We start from the raw sequence: 12,146 nt of genomic DNA on the forward strand, positions 1-12,146 counted from the left end.
GTATTTTCTAATATATATAATATATTGAATTCATAAATATAAACAATTAAATATAATATACAGTTATCATTATACACTGTGATAATTATTTCAAATCTTAAATTGGTTAAAAATTATAATTGTGATATTGTATATATTTTGCTAAAAAAATAGTATAATTATTCAATATTATAATATTATGATACGTTTTACTAAACCATTAAGTTATAATTTTGTTTAAAATTAATAGTACAACTATCTAAGTGGCTTAATTAAAACAACTGTTGAATGTTATATATCAAAATATCTACTGTAGGTACTTATAAATATATTTAAATCTATATTTACATGTACAATTATTTATGTTTATAATTATTTGATATATATATTATATACTAATAGATACCAAAATCGGTAAATTTTTCAGATATTCGATGTAATTTAATATCATTTATTGCACTTTGTTATACCTATGTACCTACGGTGTAATGCAAATCATGTTTCACTACTTTTTTTTTATTTCTATCTAAAAGTATCTCTATCCATTTCATTTGATAGAATAATGATTAAATTTAGTTGAGGTCAATGAACATTATTTTCCTGTCCGTTTATGAAAGACTGGTTACTTCGTTATTTAGTCATCGTAAAATTATAGATTAAAACAATGAAACTATTTCAATATTAACCTTTTGAAAACATATCACCTCCTTTATTTAAACACAGTTGATCAATATGTTATTATATATATGTTGATTAAATTAAATTAAATTTAATTATAACGAACTTTAACATTTAAGTTATGTGAATTTTAAAGCATATAAGTTTCTCGTTGGCTATTTATATATTGATATTATACTACGTTTAACGGACATAAAATAGTACTTATTCAAACTTTTTGATAGAATCTACAAATTTGAAAAATTCAATTTTACTTATATATGCACACAGAGTATAATATGCAGTATAATTCTTAAACTATAATATAAGTATAAATATTATATTTATACTTAATACGACATTATATTATAGCACAAAAAATCGATTTTTACAGCATAGAATTTCTTGAAATTTAATCCAATAATTATAGTTTTTTTCTCTCAATAATTATTAAAAAAGTCTCTAACTATATGATTAGTGTATAGTGCAAAATGCAAATGTATATTGTATTTATTATATTATAGGATTTATTTTAATTTTTTTTTTAAGGTTGTTATTTTTTGTTTTACACAAAATGTATATTTACCAAGCATATTATAATTTTTTAAATTTATGTTTGTTTACTTACTTAAAAACTATACTTTCAATTATTTAGATTTTTTATTCTATTTAAGGAATGTTTTATGACGTATTTGCAAACTATACGTGCTTTAATTTTTTTCAAAAGAGAACAAACTATTTTACTGTAAATTGTTAAACAGATAATTCTATTTAAAATGTTGATTTGTATATTTATATATATATATATATATATATTAAAATTTAAATGTGAACGAATGGTTTCTGGGTAATTATAATACATATACTCAGGTCTATGAATAATTGTCTTTTAAAATGGTTTTACAAACTATACAAATATGTTGATAGATTAATAATAATTACTAACATTTTAAAATCATTATAGTTCCCTTATTTTCTAAACCCATTATCATGAACCTATTATCCTTTATACTCAAAATTAAATTATCCAAAATTTACTCGTTTTAATTTAAATTTAGATAAGTATATTAACATTAAAAAAACCATCTGATTAACAGAGTGATTATAACTTGCCCCGGTTTTATTTCAGATTAAAATTATTGACGTGTAAATTCAGCCCGAATAGAACCATTTAGCATTATCAGAGAATATTATAAGAAGGCGATATCACTACCTTCGAAAAATTAATTTATTTTATTTTCATTTTCATATTATTATTCATATAATATGAAATTTGTTATATAAATGTAAAATTATAAGTACAACTGTAATGTAATGATATAAGTAAAATTAATTTTTTTAAGTAAAAAGTCATGAGCTTGATGTATTTATTCACCAATATTTTTGTATTTTTATACTTTTTAAGTGTTATTCTAAATTTTTTTTTTTTTTAGTTTTTGAATATTTAAATAAAAATAATGGATTTAGGGTGTTAATTTTAAAGTACGTTTCTGTTTGTATATCTTTTAATTTTTAGTGATGGAATATTAGAGATGTAAGTTTGGTAAATTTTTACCGCGTAAATTTACTGGTAAATTTACCAATTATATTTTTACAGGTAAATATTATTTTACCGAAAAAGTTAGCATGTGTCACCTTAAATTAGACGTCTTGTCGAGATGAATATTCTTAACATATTAATGGAATGACATAGTTTATAATTTATATTATATAGCTCAAAACGTCAAACGTTCAACATGCCCACAACTAGTACGGTTTTAGACATAATATTATTATATTATAATATTTATTTACAACTGTGCTATTAATAAATTTGATTTTATTGTCATTGCAATCTATGAACTTTGACAGTACCTATCATAATTCATGGTTGTAGATACTATTATCAACTTTTATTATTTAAAACTTATTAATTTTACGTTTGCTTAACAGTTTAATTTTTATTTAATTTATGTCATTAAAAAAGTTAAAATGAGGCCGCAAGAAATTAAAAAGAAGTATTTTATAGAAGTTGAAAATAAGCGTTGTAATAGTTATAAGTTCATGAAAAAGTGGAAGTGAAGAGTTTCTAAGGGTGTTCTTATGGTGACATACAAAAAATTATCAAAATTTACCAAATTTACAGAATTTACGTAAATTTTATATCTCTACGGAATATACATCGTGGTGAGTTGAATTGATACTTGAATTAAAATGCACATAAAATGATTCATATTTATTTATTTTTAAGCCCCAAGACAGTTTAAATTTAGTTTATAGTAATAGTAATAAATAATGTTCTTAAATACAGAACAAATAACAAGGGTAACTTAATATAAATGAAATGATAATACAATACTATTCTACAACGACTTATAACTGATATATTTATTTACATATTAAAATCAAAACAATTACTTGGGAAAGGGAGTGATTTCGAGAGAAGAAAATAAGTATACGAAAATTTATGTTGTCAAGAAGATCTGGAGCATCTATGGTGCCTCCTTGGAGTGGGGTTATAAAATGCTCGTCAGCATCTTGCGACGAAATGATATCAGTGATATAGCCAATGTACTGTGTATTAAGATTTATTATAATTATGTGTAGGATATATTATTTTAAAAATATAAGTAATGTAAAAAAAAAAAAAAAAACGAGCTTCATTTTTAGCCAAGTAAGGATACCATAATCTATATTTATAATATTGAACGTACTACTTCGATGTATAATGTCTGGAAACAACGAACAAAATAAAACTGTTTAGTATTGCGCGTTTAAAAAATATTAAGACTCTTAAAGTTTTATCTACGATGACATTTATGTGATGCTTAAAGTTTAATTACGGAGTTTAATGAATACCGAGATCCTTGTAAAGGAAAACACGATCAAGAATAGTGGTATTAAAATAAGAGTTGTGGTTAATAGGAGTCCGCTGTCTTGAAAAAATCATAACATGACGTGTTTAAGGCTAAGACCAATTCCATAGTATTATGCTCAACTTACAAAAATATTGAGTTCAGATACTTTGTTCTTGATAGGTTCGTGGTCATGATCATAATATTTCTTGCTAATATTATTTATTAATTACTCTTAACGCTTTTTAAAATGTTATACATTTGCAGCTTATACATCGCTATTTAATTTAACCTGAAACTAACGTACGATTTACTTTAGAATATTAAATTTTTTTTTAAAATAAATGTGGTTGTTCAAGTTAGGACTACGTGTGCCTTCGTCACGGTTGTGTTAACACTATACTGCAGTAACGTCGAAAATGAAATTCTTTGTCTCAATATTTAATTTTACGAGTGTTTTAACATTCGTTAACAATGAATTGTTCACGATAAGATAAGGTACCTACGTTATTTATTGTTTTCAGATTAAATCATGTCGCGTTTATTTTATTTTATTGGTCAAAATTATAGGCCCGAGTTTACAACAAAAAAGGTAATCGCGGACTCTGTATAAATTTACTACTATGTAATTACTGCATGCAATAAAATATGAACTTTTTTATGATATCACGTCATGTTATCATAATTCGTAACACATCTGCAGCTTACATAAATTTACTATATTCAGTCAGTATTTCTTTTCGTATTATTCCTATATACTCAGTATACTCACATCACATGCCGTAAGATATGTTCGTATTCCAAAACTTATTTTTTCATTAATATTATTTATATGCTACAATAACGATTGAGCGCATATAAGTCAATTTACGTCTATAAAAATATATACAACTAAGGACGGTTATTTCCGACAACGGCAGGAAACGCGATCAACGCAATCGGTCAAGGGATTTAATATGTCCACGGCCGGTAAATAGTTACGGGAGAACGCGTATTATAATTTAATATCTATAGCTGTAGCTGGATATGCCACGATGCTTATATTATATAAATGAGTATAAGTAGATACGCGTACCTACCTACAGAGCCTATACTGTTGATATCAGTGTATATAGTATACATATATGCTTGGTCGATGGTAACGTGACACCTCCGTAGTCAAAGGATGAGAAAAAACCCGCTCACACACCAATAAATATGTACACGCATCTATGTGCCTATGCCACAGGTAGTATTATTATTTTACACGACGTTCGGTTTTGCGTGTCGTCGCTGTAATAATAACACTTTTAGTAATAATCGGGTCGGCGAAAGCGATACGGTAGTAGCAGAGAAAAACGGAACTGCCGTGTAATGAACAAAAGGGGCAGAATATATTATAGGAGGTAATACGAGTAATGATAATATTATAATACCTAACGACAAACTACGTAGGTAAGTCGGTATATATTCTGCAGTCGCAGTGTCCGCCCGCAGAGTCTCATCGCCGCGACGAACGTCGACGAGAACTATAAATGATATCCGGTCCAGGTAGGCTCGGTGTTGTCGTCAATAAATCCGATTAAGCAACTGTAATACAACTACATGACATATTATATTGTATACAGAGTGACTCGTTGAGCACACCCGACCCTTTTTATGATTTAATAATAATAATGAAAACACTGTAGACATATCACTGTATATGGACATATAGACGTATAGACCTCCTACATAGTTGCATATTATTACAATTTTTTTCTATTATCCCTTCCGCTCAATATATGCACAATATTATAAATTGGTAAATACCTACTATCTACCACGTAAATGGTAATATTATAAAACCCACGATGTCTAGAAGTACATTTCATCGGGTGTAGGGTGGACGATCTGTATGATATTAAATACCTGTTTAATACTGACATTCTTGTCTAGCACGTATAAAACCTCGCAGCATCCTTATTGTTTTTAATCTTATTATTATTATTATTTTATTGATAATGACTTAGAATAATGCACTTTTTCATTTGTACTTATCCTTAGCTTGGGCTTACTTATAAATTACAATATGATATTATAATCTCACGAATACCGTATAAATGTATAATATAATTAAATATTTCCTGTTTTGACCGTAACCAAATACGTAAAGCAAAAAATGATTAAAGTTTCTCTAGTAATAAATACTTATATTTATTTATCGCTCATTTTTTTTCAATTTAATAATTAACAAGTAAGACATTAGTTAAATTTCAAATTATTTATGTAACGTAATATAATTAGTGTGATACCTGCTCGTTACCTCTATTTATTATTTTTAAGCTACAACTTTTTTTTTTTTTTACTCATACTTTCATATTTATATGATATTTTTTAATTTTAAAATATTAAAACGGATAATATTTGAAATATTTCAGAAAAGTTTATCAATTGTTTGTGAAAATGGTCTTACAGTTAATGTAGTAGTTATTGGACCGGTGCTACAAATTGCGGGGCAAAATAATTTAAATAAAATAATATACAACAATTAATATTGAATGTTTACAATTTATTTTTTAATTCAAACAAATTAAATAAATTTATACAAAATAAAAGATATTTTAGAAGAATTTTTTTCTTGTATTTTAGCTTGCAAAATCATTTATGCGTGTATCGTATTAAATAGTTTCAGCCACATCTTTTTCAATGGATATCGTCGAAAGTCCAGTTAGTTTTGTTATTGATAATTTAAAATGTATTACATTGTAGTATAAACACTATAAATTGTTATATAAATTAAACAAATGGAATCATAATATATATAATAAAAAATGTATTTACCATGGCGCTGTCGACTGTATGAATATTATAATATTCACGTGTCTTGCACTCTCGTAACGCGTGTATGAAAATAACGGATAAAAAAAAAAAAAAATCATTAACGAAAAAATAATATTAGTAGGCACGAGTAAATAAGATATTAGGATCCCAAAATAATGTTATCGATATGACGACATTCGACGTAGTCTACTTATACTCTTCGGTTGATCACTTCACAACCGATACCACGAAAATGGCCATAATTGTTGATAACAATAAAGGATATTATCAATAATTATAATATTATAAATTTTGTATGTTCATTATGTCAATAATCAGTATATTAATAATATAAATACAGTAAATTAGTACTGTTCCATACATGATAATATTATAAAACCTATTATTTCAGCTGTAGTTTGAAAAACATAATATTATCGTAAATAATGTTGTCTTTTCTAAACTATAATATTTGGTCACAAATGATTTGTTTTTCTAGAGTGAGCTTCGCTTCTGCGGGACCCAACATTTGCGCCGGCCGGGCCCTATGCAGTCGTGTCGGTTGCACTGCCCTTGCGTCGGCCCCGAATACAGTTATCTAGAGAAAAATTACTCGTTACCAATCGTCTATAGGGCACAACTGCAAATAAAAGTAAATTAAACAAATATATCGACATATATTATGAACGACGAGATTGATGGTAATAAAATTATGGTAATGCGGTAAACAGACGATTGAACAAGCCTCGGGGATTTATGTCAATTTTCAAAATGTTTCTTCAACGCATAAATCGGGTAATGCGTGATAATTGCTCAGCATTGTCTCACATATCAACTAAATATAACTTAATAATTTGATAATGTTATTAATTATTATTATACACTTTATTTTATTTACATCTAAAATAGGTGATTCGATTATCGAACTATTATACAACGCCGTACCTACAGGATACAGGGATGTTTGAAACATTTGTGCACACACTTATTTGTACTATATTTTCAATGTCTCCGAAAATCTACAGCCAAATAATTCGTAATTCGTAAAAAATAAAAAAAAAAAATAATTAATACATAATTCACGATATTATAATCCGCGGGGTTTCAAACACATTATCTAATTTTTTATATTACGCAATGTTGCAATATCGAATTGCGTCGTCGACACACTAGCTGACGACACGTACGACATACGATGTGTATTATCCGGTCAAAAATAGACTACAACAATCAAATAATACTCCAAGTACACACGATGGTCATAGGTAGCCGTGTAAAAACCATAATACAAAGTTCCGGCAGGATAGACATACGAGTGTCGTGCGACTCGGAAACGCGCACAGACTTACACACATAATATTATACTATTATTGGATAACTCGCGTCTCGGTCGACGGATTCTTCGACCACATCCTCTGTGCCGCAGTCCGCGTACAGTTGCTGCTGAGACCGTCCTCGCGCGTTTTGCTCCTCCAAACTGTAGCTAACGTGCGATTAACATAAGACAATATTGTATTATTGTTATTATAATAATATGGCTGATTGTGTTACCGCTACGAAACAATAGGCAGACAGGTTTTTTATTCGGTTGTTACCGCGTGTCAGTGCGTTGAAATCGATACCGACGAAGACGACTGTACATAATAATAATAATAATAATAATAATAATAATATGGTATACATAATAATATAAGTATTATATTTACCATTTTCTTGGATCCGATTTGTGAACACAGTAGAAATAGGTACTTTATATAAATTTTGTATTATTTTTGAATTGTGTAGAAGTGAAGTGCACTTTTATTTATTTTATTTATTACTCGTTATTTGATTAGATATTATAGGATTATCACTTGCAATTATAATTTATTAGTATATTTTTATATACATTTTATACCTATTATAATTCATAATATAATAACCTTTTTTTTTTCTTTTAAAAACCGGGAACGGGTGGGAACTGTTAAGCATAATACTGCCACCCGATCCCATTATATTATATTATACCTACAACCTACATCATCTGTCTTGTATTTTACAAATATGTGATACATTTATACACATCAAGGACCGAGTGCTTTACTCAAATAAGATAACCTTGATCTTAAATTCGTTAATATTATACATCGATGTCGAGTCCCCGAGATAGGTAATTATAAATAAATAAATAAACAAACTTTGTCACAGGGAACACGTCGAATTGTAACGGCCGGTGAAGAGGGGAAGTCACAAACGTTATAGTAATTCCGGCATGGTTATAGTGTTAAAATCGGACCCGTAATGATAATAATTATACACCGTGTCGTTTAGAATTTAATGCTCATGATATTCCACTTGTAGCTGATAACTTGTTACCATCATTTTAGTGGCTGAATGGAGCGGTGAAAATGACGTCTGTTTTATTTTTATACTAATCAACACCTTTTGGAGCAACAAAAACGTACAGATTTTCAACTTAGGATTTTTTTCTGGTAAGAAAGTAAATCTAGTAGGTATTTCGAGAGCTAAAAGTAAAAAATCCTTGTACTTTCTTAATGATCAGGAAAACAAAAATTTGGCATAAACGAAGATTTTATTAATTGTAATAAAATACTCCTACATTTTATTGCACTTAAACACTGAATAACAATAGTATTTGATATGAAAAAAAAAAAAAACATTATTTATGTATATAAAATAATATGTTTATGAATAGATAATTAAATACTATTAATTTTATGAAAACGTTGATTTTCCTGTACTCCAATAAAATATAATTGAATGGTTCGATGTTTAAACGTATTACAATTTTTCTATACAATTTTTACCAACCGGTCGAATAACGCGCTTTATCTTATTAGTAATTTTTATTATATTTATGTAGTTGTAATTAATTTTTTGAACAGTTTATTGTTTTCACACTCTCTCGCTGGTCACCGAGGCTGCGGTAGCGGTGATATTAAAAATCTTTGAAAACCGGTCGGTCCAGAATCGAATTAAACACGCGCGTTTTGATAATCAACTGACGTGACGTTATTATTGGACTATAGAATATTATTATCCCCTGACGGCCGTGCAGCGAACCCGTGGTCGATTGCACACCGTCAAAATACGTAGTTGGCCCCCGTTCTGCAGACAATGCCGAGATTACGCGTGTGCAATGTATATAATGTATACATATATACAGAAGTGGTATATACACGGTACCTATACAATAAAAATAATAATAACAGTACTAACAAGCAACAACAACGATGTGTATCGACGGACCGGTGGTCTGAACGACTGAACGGGCTTGAATATTTTGGGGTGCCACTTTTCCACTGAAATTGACTTTTAATTTGAAGCCGTCAGACCGTGATAAGCCTCTATATACTCGGCACTCGGTGGGCTCATCGCGCCTGGAGACCTCTGTATATAGAGGTATACTGGGCTGCGAACAAGGAAATTGGATGTATGTGTGATAAAAGAAGAGTGAGAAAAAACAACATTTATTGTGTGGTGTGGAATTTAAATGACAATTTTCCGGTGAAAGCGCATCAATGCTGTGTTAACTGCCGCGTGTTTATATCATATGCAATACTACAAAACACTTGAATGTGACCGGTGTACATTATAACCGTTGTATTATTTTCGTAAGAATAAAAAATAAATATAATCCCTATATAGGCAGTCTCTATTGAATATAAAAAACGTGGTTTATAAAATGTATGTAAAATATGTATATGTATATCAATGTGAATAATCTGTACAAAGTAGTACATTGTGTATGTATACATATATTGAACAGTACACATATATGAACTGTAAAAGTTCTAATATATTATATACATTTAAATAATGTGATTGTATAATTCAGTACATGCATTCAAATATTATTTGTTAAATTTATAGTATGAAAAAGACGTGTCGTTAGCAATTATTGAGGCTATTTGAAATTTAAATGTTTACTTAGTATAAGCTAAGATCTTTTTAAGTTAAACATTTTTTTTTATAGCGTTTTTTTACATTAAAATATTGTTTCATGTCATTATTGTTGCATTGATATTTAATATAATGTAAAATCGATATCTACCAAGGTGTATTAATTATAATAGTTTTAGAATAAAGAAGTGTAAACTAGCCACTAGGTAGGTAGGTACATTGTGCATATGATATTTACTTAAATGTTTTTTAAATGCTTCAGAGGTATTTTATTACTAAGTTCATAATTAGTTTTTAATTAAAAAAAAGATTAGCACCCATTTATATGTACAATCAGGATCTTTAATAAAATAATTCAAATTTTTGTTTTTGTTACAGAGACCTTGATAATTAGAACTTGACATTTATTGAACAAGTGAACATGATTAACTATCGAAATTAATAAGTATAAATATCTAGAAAACATTAGTTAAAAAAAGATTAGACAACAATTTATTTATTTAACTGCACTGATAATAAATAATAGTTTATAAGACATGTTGTACAGAAAATATATGGAATGAAAATAAGAGAGATTCAATATAATATAAAATAAGGTAGTAAGAAATTTATGGTTTTCTTCTCGTAAATCTATAGATACGGAGAAATAAGTTGAAGTTTTGTTGTAATTAATCAATATTTTATATTAACTAATTTTATTAATAGGCACTTAGAGTATTGTAACAATATATTGTACTTCCACGTTCTTTTGAATGAATGTCATATGTTTTAGTTGATTTTATCGTAATTAAACAATTTTGTATATATTTTCTATTTTACTGTACGTAAAAACGATTCAATATAAACTTTGTAATAGTTTACGATGTAAATACAGCATAAAGAATGACAAGCGTCATGCAGTATTATGTTTATAATTGAAAGATATTTCTTATGCAAAATTAGTAAGACAACATAATCATATCCCCTATTAAAATATACATTGGAAATATAAAAACTTTAAATACAACTAAAAAATCATGCTAAAATATCTACAACAATAAGCCAAGTCAGAGTTTTTTTAAGGCAGTTAGTGATCTTTTGGTTGAAGTTTTAATCAGCATATCAAATAAAAATCCAGTTAAATTTGTTATACAAAATCAACATATAGTAATTTTAACCTTTCTAAATTTACATGCTTAGAACATTTGAAAATTGAAGATAAATATAATAGATTTTTTTGAATAATAATAATAATAATAATATATAGCTGTACAGTATACATATAAAATTTAATTGAAGGCAACTTTAAAAACCTTGTATTAAATTAAACTCTTAAATACAATCTAAATTTTACTTATAATTAAAATTTTCTTTATAAAATTGAACAAACAGTTTTATTACTGCTTTATATTGTTTGTTAAAACGTAAGATAACTTCAATTTACGAAGCATGTATATGTTTAAAACTATTTTTGAAAAATAGGGCTAAAATAATTAGGGAAAAATATTAAAAGTCATTCAAAAACATATTAGACTCCAAACATTATGTGAACGTTTTAATAGTTCGGAATTAAGTGTTGAAAAGTTTTTAACTTAAGTAAGAAATAATATAGGGTTTACACGGTAAAAGTTATGAGGTTAAGGATATATTTTTCATTTTGAGTCATTATATTTTTAATATGTTTGCAATGTAATATTTTTTTTTTGTTTATTGTTTAATATTTTTGTAGATATACAATTTTTTTTACTTATAAATGCATTGATTATTTATATACTATTATATATTATGGTTAATAATTATTGATTTTTTTATAATAAGTATGTATATTTAAAAACCAATAATATTGAATATTTATCGAACTTTTTTTTACCGGACTTTTAGATAGAATACCGGTCGATCAGGACAACTGTTCCCCTAGGGCCGTGTACCTATATTTATTTTAATAATTCATAATATGTATTAAAAAATTATATAATCTGTGATAAGCCATTGTAGACAGTCTTCGTTTTTCGG

Source organism: Melanaphis sacchari, unplaced genomic scaffold (genome assembly GCF_002803265.2).
Source record: "Melanaphis sacchari strain LSU unplaced genomic scaffold, SCAv2.0 Contig21_pilon_pilon, whole genome shotgun sequence".
Taxonomy (NCBI): domain Eukaryota; kingdom Metazoa; phylum Arthropoda; class Insecta; order Hemiptera; family Aphididae; genus Melanaphis; species Melanaphis sacchari.